The following is a 12,621-nucleotide window of genomic DNA, read 5'->3' as shown; positions in this document are numbered from 1 at the left end:
CATGATAATTATGATAAGTGTTGCAAGTTGGCAATGTTAATTATAGAAAACAAAACTTTCAATTGGGAAAAAGTTGTTTAGCTATAATTAAGGGAGAGGAAATTGTACTTCATTTCAATTCTAAAAGCTTAGATTGAGGTTTTAATCATCTTTAGTCAAGGATATATAGATGAATTTCATGATGGAATGGCTCAACTTAAGGAAATTCTATATATGAGAACAGTATTTGCGTTCTAAAATTCGATTATGATTACGACATCCCTTTTCATAATCTGAATTGTGAGAACATGGCAAATAGAAATGGAAATATTATGGCAAAAGACTGGTCTAGTATCATGTCTTTATGTGAGACATCATGAATCACGTCCCATATGCTTCGGATATAGGATCGATTGCATGTGCTATAATATTAATCTGTTCTAAATTTTTCCAAATGCATATGACATTAAGAAGGAAAAAGTACTAGAACTGGATATGACTAAAGTGATTAAACAATTGTCGAGAACGATCTAAGGTTTAGCAAAGATTAGTTGCTCAGGGACAGTTGGAAGTATAGTGTTAATTTTGGAAGGACCATATTGACATATTCTGAAAAGAGGCAACTCTTGTTCAGAGGTGATAGTCAAAATGACAATATGGAAATATTCCCATAGGTGGAAGTTATTCATTAAATCTGTGTAAGATTAGGAAACTTAATGCAAGTAGGATGTTCAAAGCAACATACTTTGAATTTGAGACTTCGTTTCCATGGAATGATCTCCATTGGAATACTTTGTAATGTCTGTTGACAAGTCTTTGTGACTTTGTGTATAATCATTACAGAGGATCAATGCATATAAGTTTAGAATCTAGAAGATTTAGGTAAATAGCAGGAATTTGGAATTCTTGCATTTGCAGTAAGGATTTGGGATTGTGAAATGAGAATCATTGGTATTATGTTCAATCGATCTATTTCACAAAGTAAAAGATCATAGACAAACTTAGTGTGCATACTTGGTGTATGGCATAACTAATGTTTAGACAAATATAGTGTGCATACTTGGTGTATGGCATGACTAGTGTTTAGAAAACATAGTGTACATGCTTGGAGCATGGGACAACTATTGTTTTTCATTCAAGTATAAAGTTGATAGTTTGAAACAGTATGCAATGAATAATGGGTAATCAATATGGTGATAAATAAAAGGTGTTTTATTTATATTCATAAGTTCTGAGACCATATTGGATTCGATTATTCTTGTGTTTCACTTTGCATGTTTTGACTTCCAGAATAACTAGGTCGTTCTTCCTGGATGACTAAGTTATTCAAACCATCCACAGTCGATAATACGTTGGAAGTAGGTATTAAGGCAAGATTGTCATGAAGCTGGTTTGTAGATGTCCAAGGTAGTGGACATATCAAGAGTTGCTGCAACATTCATGAGTGCTCATAAGTTCTGAGTATTGGATTAAACCCACGCTGATTTGAATCACTTCATGGATTTTATCACGAGTGATCATGAGACGATAATATCTTATATTCTTCAAACCTAGAGATATGACTTGTTGCCTATGAGTTGGTTATACATTGATTGTACGAAAACGCATTGGTAACTCGATGTTATAAAACTTGCCTTTGTGTATGATTCAACAAGTAGTAGAACAAGCATATGATTCGAAGTTTATCTATTCCTTTTACCCTTAAAGGGATAAAAGCGATATATGTGGGCCCCTCGATGATTTAGTGATGACACCCCGAAGTGCTTGGCCAAGCCTGGACTGATTTGATTTGCTCAATTAGTCGGTCGTCATAAATCGGAAATCGGGAAACAATAGATGGACGTAGCGAATGATTATAATCCATGTCTCAGTCCATATGATATCTAGAATGGAGGAATATATGATCCCTTATCTAATGGACGCGTCATTGATTTGTTCAGAGTTCGACAGCAACTTTTAAGAGCTACGATTGCTAGTCAGGTTTTGAAGTCATACGCAATAATAGTTTTAGACTTATCCAAGTGTGATACTATTGGATTAGTGTCTAAGTCCATAACTATAATTGGTATGTACTTGACCCGATTGGCATGGTCCATTTGGGTAGCATGGCATCAGAACAATTTGGATAGACTTTTGTGAGAAAATGATACTTATTATTTGTTAATATATTATAAATTCTAATATATTAATATGAAATCATATTACATAATTAGTATTAATCAAGGATTAATTTGGAATTAATATTGTGATCAAAAGGAGACTAATTAAATATATGGGGATTGATTGTGCAAATCATTCATTCTTGTATATGTGGGCTTATGATCCATAGTTCTTCATCTTGGGCTAAACCCATGGAGTAACCCATGGATACTCCATGGAGGTTTTAACCCATGGAGCATGAAGAATATGGAAAGACATGAGTTACATGGTTTAACCCTAATAGTCACAATATATAAGGACCCCATGGCTCAAGAAATTGGCACTAGTGTGTGTAGCCAATTTGAGAATAGGAACCTTTTCTCTCAAGTTATTCCAAGATGTTGGTGATGTTGTGTGAACCATTTGAGGTGTCACACTTGAGGCACTAGGCTCTTAAGCTCCATGGAATCAAGCTACAACAAAGAGGTATGTAATTCTACTAGAATTTATATTATATGTTCTTCATATTATGCTAGTTAGAACAATACCTTGGAAAAATTGATATTTGCATGCATAATAGAGAAAACATAGATACAAGGTATTTAGGGTTGCATGTACACCTTAAGAGTGTTAGAATGGTAAAACCCAACAAACATATGATAGAACCACTGAGCCCTGGAATCACTGGGGAACTACCCCGCCAATTCCTGACCAAAGATCCTCCAAATAATACTCATGAACGGATCCCGACAAAGATCCGGAATGGTAACGGTACACGCGGAACCCACTCCGCTAGATACGTCCATCTATAGGTTCCTCAAAGACTTCTTGGCTTGCAGATTGGCATATGACAATTCTTCATAACCCAGGCAATTGTAGAGAACCGACCCAAGATCTCACTTGTTCGAACTCAATCAAAATTCCCAAGTGACACAATTTTCCGGGTATCCACCTTGAAGTCGCAGAAGATAACATACACGTAAACATCTGAAGGAATCCTGATTACCTCGTCCTGAGATACCTCGACCATCCTGAGGACATGGTGCAAAACTCCCTTCCGATCTCGATGATAGGAACTAATAATAGGATCCTCCTTCCTGAAGGATTCTAAGGATTCACAGGCTTTGGGCTCTAGATGTGCCCCTAACTGCCTCGAGACGACTATCGAGAGCTCCCAAAATCCCTTCCTTGGCTTAACGAAAAACCACCTACGTCCACTCCAAAACTCTACGAGAAATCTCCGATGAGATGAACTCCCACGATCGCGCATCGATTGGCCTAGTTCCTGCTCCTAAGATGGATCCAGAATCTGTACCCCGTTCTTAAGTGCTGCAATTCAGCCTCCCGCTCTCGGGATCTAAAGATCATGTCATTCAGGGTCTCGCACCCTGACACACTTCCTAGCCCAATCGCCCATCGTTGAACTGCAGTAGCTGAAGCAACCTCTGCCCTAAACTGGGCTACAACCTACTCCCAAGACATAATCTCCAATCCCATAAGCGCAATATGTCGCATAATCAATCCTTGCCTCCCGATACAAAAGATGCAAGGCGAATCGAACCCTAGCTCCTAAGGGGTGGGAACTAGTGCGGAAAACACTTCCCATCTCCTTAATCCAACGCGAACTTAAATCCCTGGCAGTCCTTCCACTAACTGGCTCACCACTGGAGCCGGGGCCAAACCCTAGTCCTTCCCCATGTGTGCTCATCCTCATCTGGAAAAGAAGCTATCCCCATGATTAGAGCATAACCAAGAATTCTCTTTCCTATAGGCTTCTTAGATTCTGCAAGACTCTCACAGATTCGAGTATGGATCCTGTGGTTTCAGTAGTACGGGCCCAATACTACCTTCCACACTTATCCATACTTTCCTTAGCAATCCTCCCGAATCCTCCAAGTCAATTCCTTAAACTGATGCACCCAAGTCTCCTTAAACCTCACTACTAACCCACTGAAGCATATCCTAGGCTTTCCTAGGTTCCCGAAACCACCCAGTCCTCAGCTGCTGAAGGATTCCCATTAATGTCAACTAGCTACCTCATGAATATAGCCACATGCGACAAAGATCAGATAATCCTTCGAGTAACATGCTCAATCCTAGAATGGTTAGACTCAAACGAGAGTTGCGCAATAGGGCCAAGTCCATCACTCTGAAATTATCCAGCCTGTACCACATGTGACTTAGAATATTCACTTAGTAGCTAGCTCACATTGCTAAGAGTCCCACAAAGCACAAAGCAAGCAGCATTCAGACAATGGAAAATCTAACCAACATACTCCATCAAGCCATTCTAACCTCTAATCAGGAATCTATACTAGAATGTAATTCGAAGGTTCATACAATCAGGCATAACCTAAACATGCTATCCTATCACTGACTGATCAGTACTAGCATGCAGGTCTACAAGCTCATATAGCAGGCATACAAGGCATCCTTCCTAGATCCTTAGCTCTAATCTACCATGCAGTTCACATATTCTAAATTCATATCATAACATAACATGTATGGGTATCTTGGGGAAAACTTACTTGAGCTCGACCGATTGCAGGCATCACACACCTTGTTCTTTCTTAAAACTCTTGATTTTTAATTTTTGAAAAAATTGTTTTCTTTGTAAAAATTTCCAAACCCTCGATTTGAGTCCAGACACCCCCGAAGGTGTGTCCGAATCCCTCAAACCAAGGCTCTGATACCAACTTGTAACATCCCAAAATTCAAGACCAAAAATTTCATTTTTAATTAAGTTATTATAAAACCAATAGTATAAAAACACGTCAATAGTGTCATCCCATATCAAAACCAGTATGTCAATAATAAAAACGTGTCACAATGAAACAATATCAGAGTATAATCCCAAAGATCTCATGTGCGTAAAACGTAGTGTGATGCGCTGCGATCATGTCGGCTCCTTTCCTTTTGAGGAAGAAGTACCTGAAACCAAATCTGAAAACCGTAAGCATGAAGCTTAGTGAGTTCCCCCATCATACCACATTGTTGGATTACGCGTCTAAGCCCATAAGTATTATTGGTATGTACTTGACCCGAGAGTAGCATGGTCCATTTGGGTTGCATGGCACCAGAACAATCTGAAGGATGGATAACTGAGAAGAGGTTATTTATGGTTTATTAATATATTATATGTTCTAATATATTAATATGAAATCATATTATTTAATTAGTATTGATCAAGAATTAATTTCGAATTAATTTTGTTATCAAAAGAGACTAATTAAATATAAGGGGTTGATTTGGTAAATCATTCATTCTTATAAAGTGGGCTTATGATCCATAGTTCTTCATGTTGGGCTAAACCCATGTGGTAACCCATGGATACTCCATGGAGGTTTTAACCCATGGAGCATGAGGGATATGGAAATTCATTAGGGTTTACATGGAGTAACCCTAGTTTGCCACACTATATAAGAATCCCTCTAGCTCATGAAATTGGCACTTAAGTGAGCACTAAGGAGTGACTAGTGGAAACACAAGAGGGATAGCAAATTTTATGAATGCAAGTGACCTCCTCTCAAGTTCCTCCATTGTTGGTGGTGTTGTGTGATTCTTTGAGGTGCAACACTTGGGGCACTAAGTTCTTAAAGGTCAAAGGCTTCCAACTACAATAAAAGGTATGTCATCTAACTTGTTTTATCTCCCAAGTATCAAAGTTTTGTATGCTAGTTAGGGTAATACCTTGGATAGATCAAGTTTGCATGTGTAATAGAGAAAACATAGATCCAAGGTATTTAGGGTTGCATGTACACCTTAGGAATGTTAGAATGCTCAAAACCCAACAGTGGTATCAGAGCCTAGGGTTGTTTTAAATTATACTTGATGCTACTTGCTTGAAACTGCTTTAAAAATCGATTTTTTGCTGTTCTGGACAGTGGACTCGCCGAGTCCACTAGGGGAGTCGCTGAGACCAAGCACAAATGCAACCAACTCATCGATTTTGTTCTTGCACTCAACGAGTTGGTGCTTCAGAATTCAGATTTTCGAGGTTTTTGGCTAGAATTGGACTAGGATCATTACCCTAAGCTGTTTTTGAACTTATAAAACTGATTTTTGATGTGGTAATGATCATGCTTATCCAATTTAAAAGATAATTGTCAAAGTTTCATGTTTTGTATTAGTTTTTATGGTTAGGCTAATTACATGAAATTTGTTTGATATGAATTGTCTTGTTCTTATGGGTTTAATTTAATTCATAGACAAATTAATTGTTTTTTCTTGTTAAAATTTTTGATCTAAATGGTTTTTGATGAATTCAATAACTTGTCCTCAAGTTATGGAATATGAAAAGTTTTCTTTTAAGATCATTAAAATCATAGGTTATGAACTTGAAGAGTCTTTTTCCCATAAATGGTTTTATGAACTCCATAACTTGTCGTCACGTTATGGAATATCAAAAGTCTTTTTCTTAAAACCTATATTAAACTCATAACTTATGGATTCCAAACTCTTTGAATAGTTCAAAACTTGCCCTCAAGTTTTGGAATTTGTAAATGTAAAAGTTTAACTTTTGAAACATTTAATTCCAAATCCTACAATTTTAAAGTTTAAAATTCTACCCTTATACTATTATAATATTATAGGTTTAATATTTATATATATATATATATATATATATATATATATATATATATATATATGTATATATATATATATGTATAAGAACAAAGTCAGTCTTACCATTAGTAGGCCTCATTCACGAAGCCGGTCTATAAGGGGGTATAAGGTTACTGCCTATAAAATGGCAGTTTAATGGGTGTCCACTCTCACCCACCGGTTCATTGACTGGTGGAGGGTCGTTAGCCGAACGGGTAGGATAGGATTCTAATTCTCCCTTCATTAAAAGTATAATGATAAATATAAAGTAACTAAACACTTATAAATTCCCAAATATTAGTTACTTAGGAAAATGTGAATATGGTGCTAACCCATGAAATTGCACTTTGCACCTTGTTAAGTCGTTAGTGGAGCGTGTGTGGTTAACCGGCACACTAATCTGGACTGACAGTACTTGGAAAAGGGTAGCTTGATGTTAATCATAGATCAATAGAGCGTGTGTGGTTAACCGGCACATTGATTAGGTGGTTGTAACATTGGGTGTACCAAGCTAATTTGCATGGTTATTCACACCCTGTTTGTGATCCTCGGCATCCCAGTCACAAACCTGAAGGGCACAATCGAGATTTAAACATGCCATTGAAAGTTTCAATGAATCTCAAAGGATGTAGGAATTTCAATTCACTTAATACCTAAATTTTTTTTCCGTTTTTCGTGATGCTAATTGGTAAATCGTCATTTACCTACCTTCAAATATTTTACAGTTTGGATTACGACATCCCTCTTCCAAATTGTAAAATATTGTGTTGTGTCCTAGCCTTAATATTTCATTTGGGTGTTATATTAAGGACTTAAATCAACTAACTTGAATTTCTCCCATTGTAGATGTCTATTTCAGACAACTATGGTCTTCCCAAATCCTTTGGAACAAGCTTTCCTCTTGAAGATGATGTCCCACGGTTGGATCGTGGAAGTCATACTTCACTTCCTCCACCTCCTCCAATAATTCTCCCTAACCCACAAGTTCAAAGACTTGAAAAATTCAAGGTCACTCAAGCCCTACTTGCAATGAAACATCAAGATGGAAGGCATGTGTGTACTCACGTCTTGGAGATGAAGTCACATATTGACAGGCTGAGAGTATTGGGTGCCGTTGTCTCGAGGAAGTTGGTGGTTGTTTGGGTTCTTCAGTTACTTCTGAGTTATATAGTGAGTTCATTAAGGACTACTATGTGACAGACTACGACATGACCCTTATTGATCTTACCTATTTGTTTGTTGCTACTGAATCAGCAATGATTTGGCGCACTGGAAAATCAAATTCGATTGGAAGATCTACTCCCCAAACTTCCATGGACATTGTCAATGGAAACATTGGAAGTACAGAAAAGATTTCTCTTTCCAAGGGAAAGAGAAAGGCTAAGTCTGATATTGTCCCGTGTACCATTCCCAAAGAGTCTATATGTTTCTATTACCAAGAGAAGGGGCATTGGTTGCGAAGCTGTCCTGACTACCTGAAAGATCTGAGAAAAGGTAGAATCGAAAATTTTGACTCTGCTTCAGGTAAGTGTACTGTCTAACTCTATTAAGTTCCTAATTGTTGATTCTTAATACATGCTGTGACAAGGTTGCATTTTGATGTTATGTAGGATCATGCAAAGGGAAGGAAGCTTAAAGGAAGAGTATGTTGAATCTGATCGCGAATATGGATTTCAATCGCATGGTTCGAAGATCGGATTTTTGAGCTGATGCTAAGGAGTAATGATAGATTTCTAGGAAATATGTAATAACATTTTGTTTTTATTTTATTATATCTCCTTGCGATGACATTTGTGAAAATTGATGTTTGTATGTTTCTATGTTAGCAATATGAATTTGTTTCTTTCGTTTGTGGTAGTGTCGAGTATTTGCCAAATAATGAAAGATTCTTATCACCCAAGTTTCAATTGGACAGAAACTTGGAATCATGCAAGTTGCATTGTATGATGAATGAGAATTTTCATCTTTGGTAAATTAAGATTAATTCCTTGTTCACATGTATATGTGAGTCAAGTGAAGGACTAGGGGATCGGGTACACTGGGTGTGCGCCGGTCAAGATCCACCACAAAGATCAATAAGACTATTCGTCATGATTTACTAAAGTTTAGTAAACATGGTTATGCTTACAAGTTTAAGTATAATTCTGAAACATTGGAAGAGGTTCAATGTATGGCAGAACGAATGAGAAGAATCAAATTAGGCAGAAAGATAAAAGTTTCTCCAATCTGAAAAGATGGGAGAGTACTTTAGTATCGTGTTTTATGATCATCTTAAAGTTTATGTAAAACCATATCACAATTGATCCTTTAAAGACATCTTAGCGCATTTGCATAGCTAAGAAGAGGAATCGTGAATTGATGAAATAGTTTAAATCAAGAAGACGAGTCATACTTCGTTCCCAAAACAAGTCTTAGAGTAATACTCCAAGACTGTAACCTTGAGTGACATAATCTTAAGAAAGGTTTAAAACACTTATAAAATGTAGAGTAAAAGTTTTCTACTCTTCTACATTTGAAATTGGTAAGTTGTGATGTTTTGGATAAAACAAAGACCAACTAAGGCAAATTGTGTGAAGTGTTTGTCTAGTTTAGAATCTGCACTAACTCTTGAATATTTGTTTGTCAAGTAATGTTCCTTGACAAAGTGAATCATATATGTCAAGAGGTCAGTGGGAGTCTTAAAGATCTTGACAAGTTTCAAGAACTAATCAAGGATAAACCTATTGTTGAACACTAGCACACGAGTTGAGGTTTGTAACCTATCGTGTTGACATATTCTTATTTCTGTGCCCATTCTAGTTTAAGATGACTATGCATGTGAGTTATGAGAGTTCTCAATTGGTTGCATAACAACCTGGAAGCAATGGTAGGCCCTTGAGCTGCCAGGTGGCAAGAAATTAAGATTAAACAAGTTCAGTCCATATGATTTTGGATTTGTCACTAAGCATGTCTTTTGATTATGGTTTGACAAATTCACATGGATAGGACCACATATACCATAAAATCTAGGTGTCATAAGGTTTCTCTCCGCTTCATGAAAATGATTGTGAGGAACCGCTTTCACTAAGTATATTTTAAGGAGATAGCAATTGTGATATTTGCATTCTCAAATTCGATTATGATTACGGCATCCCTCTTCATAATTCGAATTGTGAGAAATGACAAAGGTCTAAACATTTCAGACTTATGGGTGTAAGTTCTAAAATTGTTAAGACACACATGTGAGCTATCTAAGGAAAGCTGTATGATTTTAAGAAGCCTAGATAAAGTCTTATCGAAGCATCTCATATCAGAAATCTGAACTTTGGTAATGAAAGTCTAGCAGATTGCTGAATACATGTCAAAGCTAGTGGGAGCATAAGTTTTTTGCAAGTAAGATAATAATTATGATGCTAGTGGGAGCATAATTATTATGGTAAGTGTTGCAAGTTAGCAATGTTAATTATAGAAAACAAAGGTTTCAATTCAAAAAGTTGCAGGGTTTGAAAAAGTGTTTTGCTATAATTAAGGGAGAGGAATTTATACTTCATTTCATTTCTAAAAGCTTGGATTGAGATTTTAATCAAATTTAGTCAAATATGTATATATATGAATGTTATGTTGGAATGGTTCAACATAAGGAAATTATGTATATGGAAATGTTAATTGCATTCTCAAAATTTTGATTATGATTACGACATCCCTCTTCATAATCAAAATTATGAGAACATGACAAATAGAAATATTATAGCAAAAGACTGATCAAGTATCATGTCTTTATGTTAGACATTATGAATCGTGTCCCGTAAGCTTCGGGTATAGGATCGATTGCATATGCTATAATATTCTCGTGTTCTAAATTTTTCCAAATGCCTAGGGCATTAAGAGGGAAAAAGGACTAGAACCGGTTATGACTAAAGTGGTTAAGCAACTGTTAAGGACAATCTAAGGTTCGCCAAGGATTGGTCGCTTAAGGACAACTGGAAGTATAGTAATGGATGGACCATATTGACATGAATTGAAAGGAGTTTATTAATAATGAGTTTTTGTATGGCAAATATGGAATGTTTCCATATTGGGAGATGAGAAAGTTAGAAACTTTTATGCAAGAAGGATGTTCAAAGGAATGTACTTTGAATTTGAGACTTCATTTTCATGGAATTGTCCTGTAACAATTTCCAAATGAATATTTTGTAATATCATTGGTCAAGTCTCTGTGACTTTTGGTACCTAGGAATTACAAAAGAATCATTGCATGATAGTTTAGAATCTAACACTTTCTAGCAGTGAGAAGAATTTGGAATTCTTACACTTGCAATAAGGATTTGGAATTTTGAAATGAGGATCATTGAAATGTTTTTCAATTGATCTATTTCACAAATTAAGGACCATAGACAAACATAGTGTGCATGCTTGGTGCATGGCATAAATATCGTTTAGAAAACATAGTGTGCATGCTTGAAGTATGGGACAACTATTGTTTTAATTCAAGTATTAAGTTGATTAATCGAAACATTATACAATGAATAATGAGTAACCAATATGACTCAAAAGTTTTTGGGCCATATAGGATTAGTATTATTCTTGTGTTTCACTTTGCATGTTTTGACTTCCCGAATAAGTAGGTTATTCAAACCATCCACAATCAATCATACTTTGGAAGTAGGTATTGAGGCAAGACTGCCATGAATGGGTCTGTAGTTTGTCTAGGACAAGGTGGCTGCTAGGGCTGTGCATGGGTCGGTTTTGGACCCCAAACCAACCCAACCCATAAAGGATCGGTTCCTGGATTTCAGAACACAATAGGATCGGTTTCTGGTCGGTTCGGTTTCTCGGGTTCTGATATCAGTTTGGGCGGTTTCTCGGTTTCTTGGGTTCAACCCATACACTTACGGTTTCTGGGTTTAAACCCATTTTCTAGAAATGGAGCAATAAGTTAAATAATTCAAAAAATACCTAATTGAAGTTAAATATTTCAAAAACATGAGTTTTACAATCAAATTGTATATTACAACTAAACACACAATCAAACTAAAACACACAATCAAACTAAAACACAAAGTCCGAAATTGTCAATTAGACGATTACAACCAAACACACAATCAAACTAAAACACAAAGTCCATAATAGTCAAATAGTCGATTACAACCAAAACACGCAAACACGAATCTTCAATTAACATCCATGTAAATATCTTCACCAATTCCCCATTCATCTACAAACAAAAAAACATTAGTATTGATCAATGATTATTGAGTAATAAACTTTGTAAAGTATAATATTATAATTATTGAGTTATAAACCTTTAAAATTCAAGTAAAATCCTCATCCATGCAACTCCCTTGACCACACCCCAATTCCTCTACAAACACAAAACAATAGTGTATAATTTATTAATTATAAACATATATAATTACAAACTTATAATTATGTAAAAACTAGTAAAATATTTACCGGTTTCTATTGGCACCAACTTCTCTCGCGTCTCTTCCATATATAGAGTCGTCATATTTTTAAACTGGACATCAATTGGGGTGTCATGTATCCAATCTTGTGCGCAAATCAAAGCTTCGGCGGTCACATGTGTAAGGGAGCTTCTACTTTCATTAATCACCCTATCGCCAGTACTGAATGCTGACTCTAATGCAACTGTAGAGATTGGTATTCCTAAAACAAGTTTCGCCACTTCAGAAAGTACAGGAAACTTTGTTGAATTACATTTCCACCACCCCAAAATTTGGAAATCCTCCGCCCGCTTTTCCATCAAATCTAATAAATAAATCCCAAGCTCTGTTTTATTAACCCCATGCCCATGTTGTTCCATAAACCTTTCAAAATCGTCTTCCATATCAACTCCATGCAAAAAATCAAAATAACTAGGTGTACAAGACGATACACTCCTTGTCTTTTCACATCCTT

This window comes from Lactuca virosa, chromosome 5 (assembly GCF_052849685.1).
Source record: "Lactuca virosa cultivar CGN04683 chromosome 5, Lactuca_virosa_CGN04683_v6, whole genome shotgun sequence".
NCBI classification, from domain to species: Eukaryota; Viridiplantae; Streptophyta; class Magnoliopsida; order Asterales; family Asteraceae; genus Lactuca; species Lactuca virosa.
Note: the sequence above shows the minus strand (reverse complement) of the source record.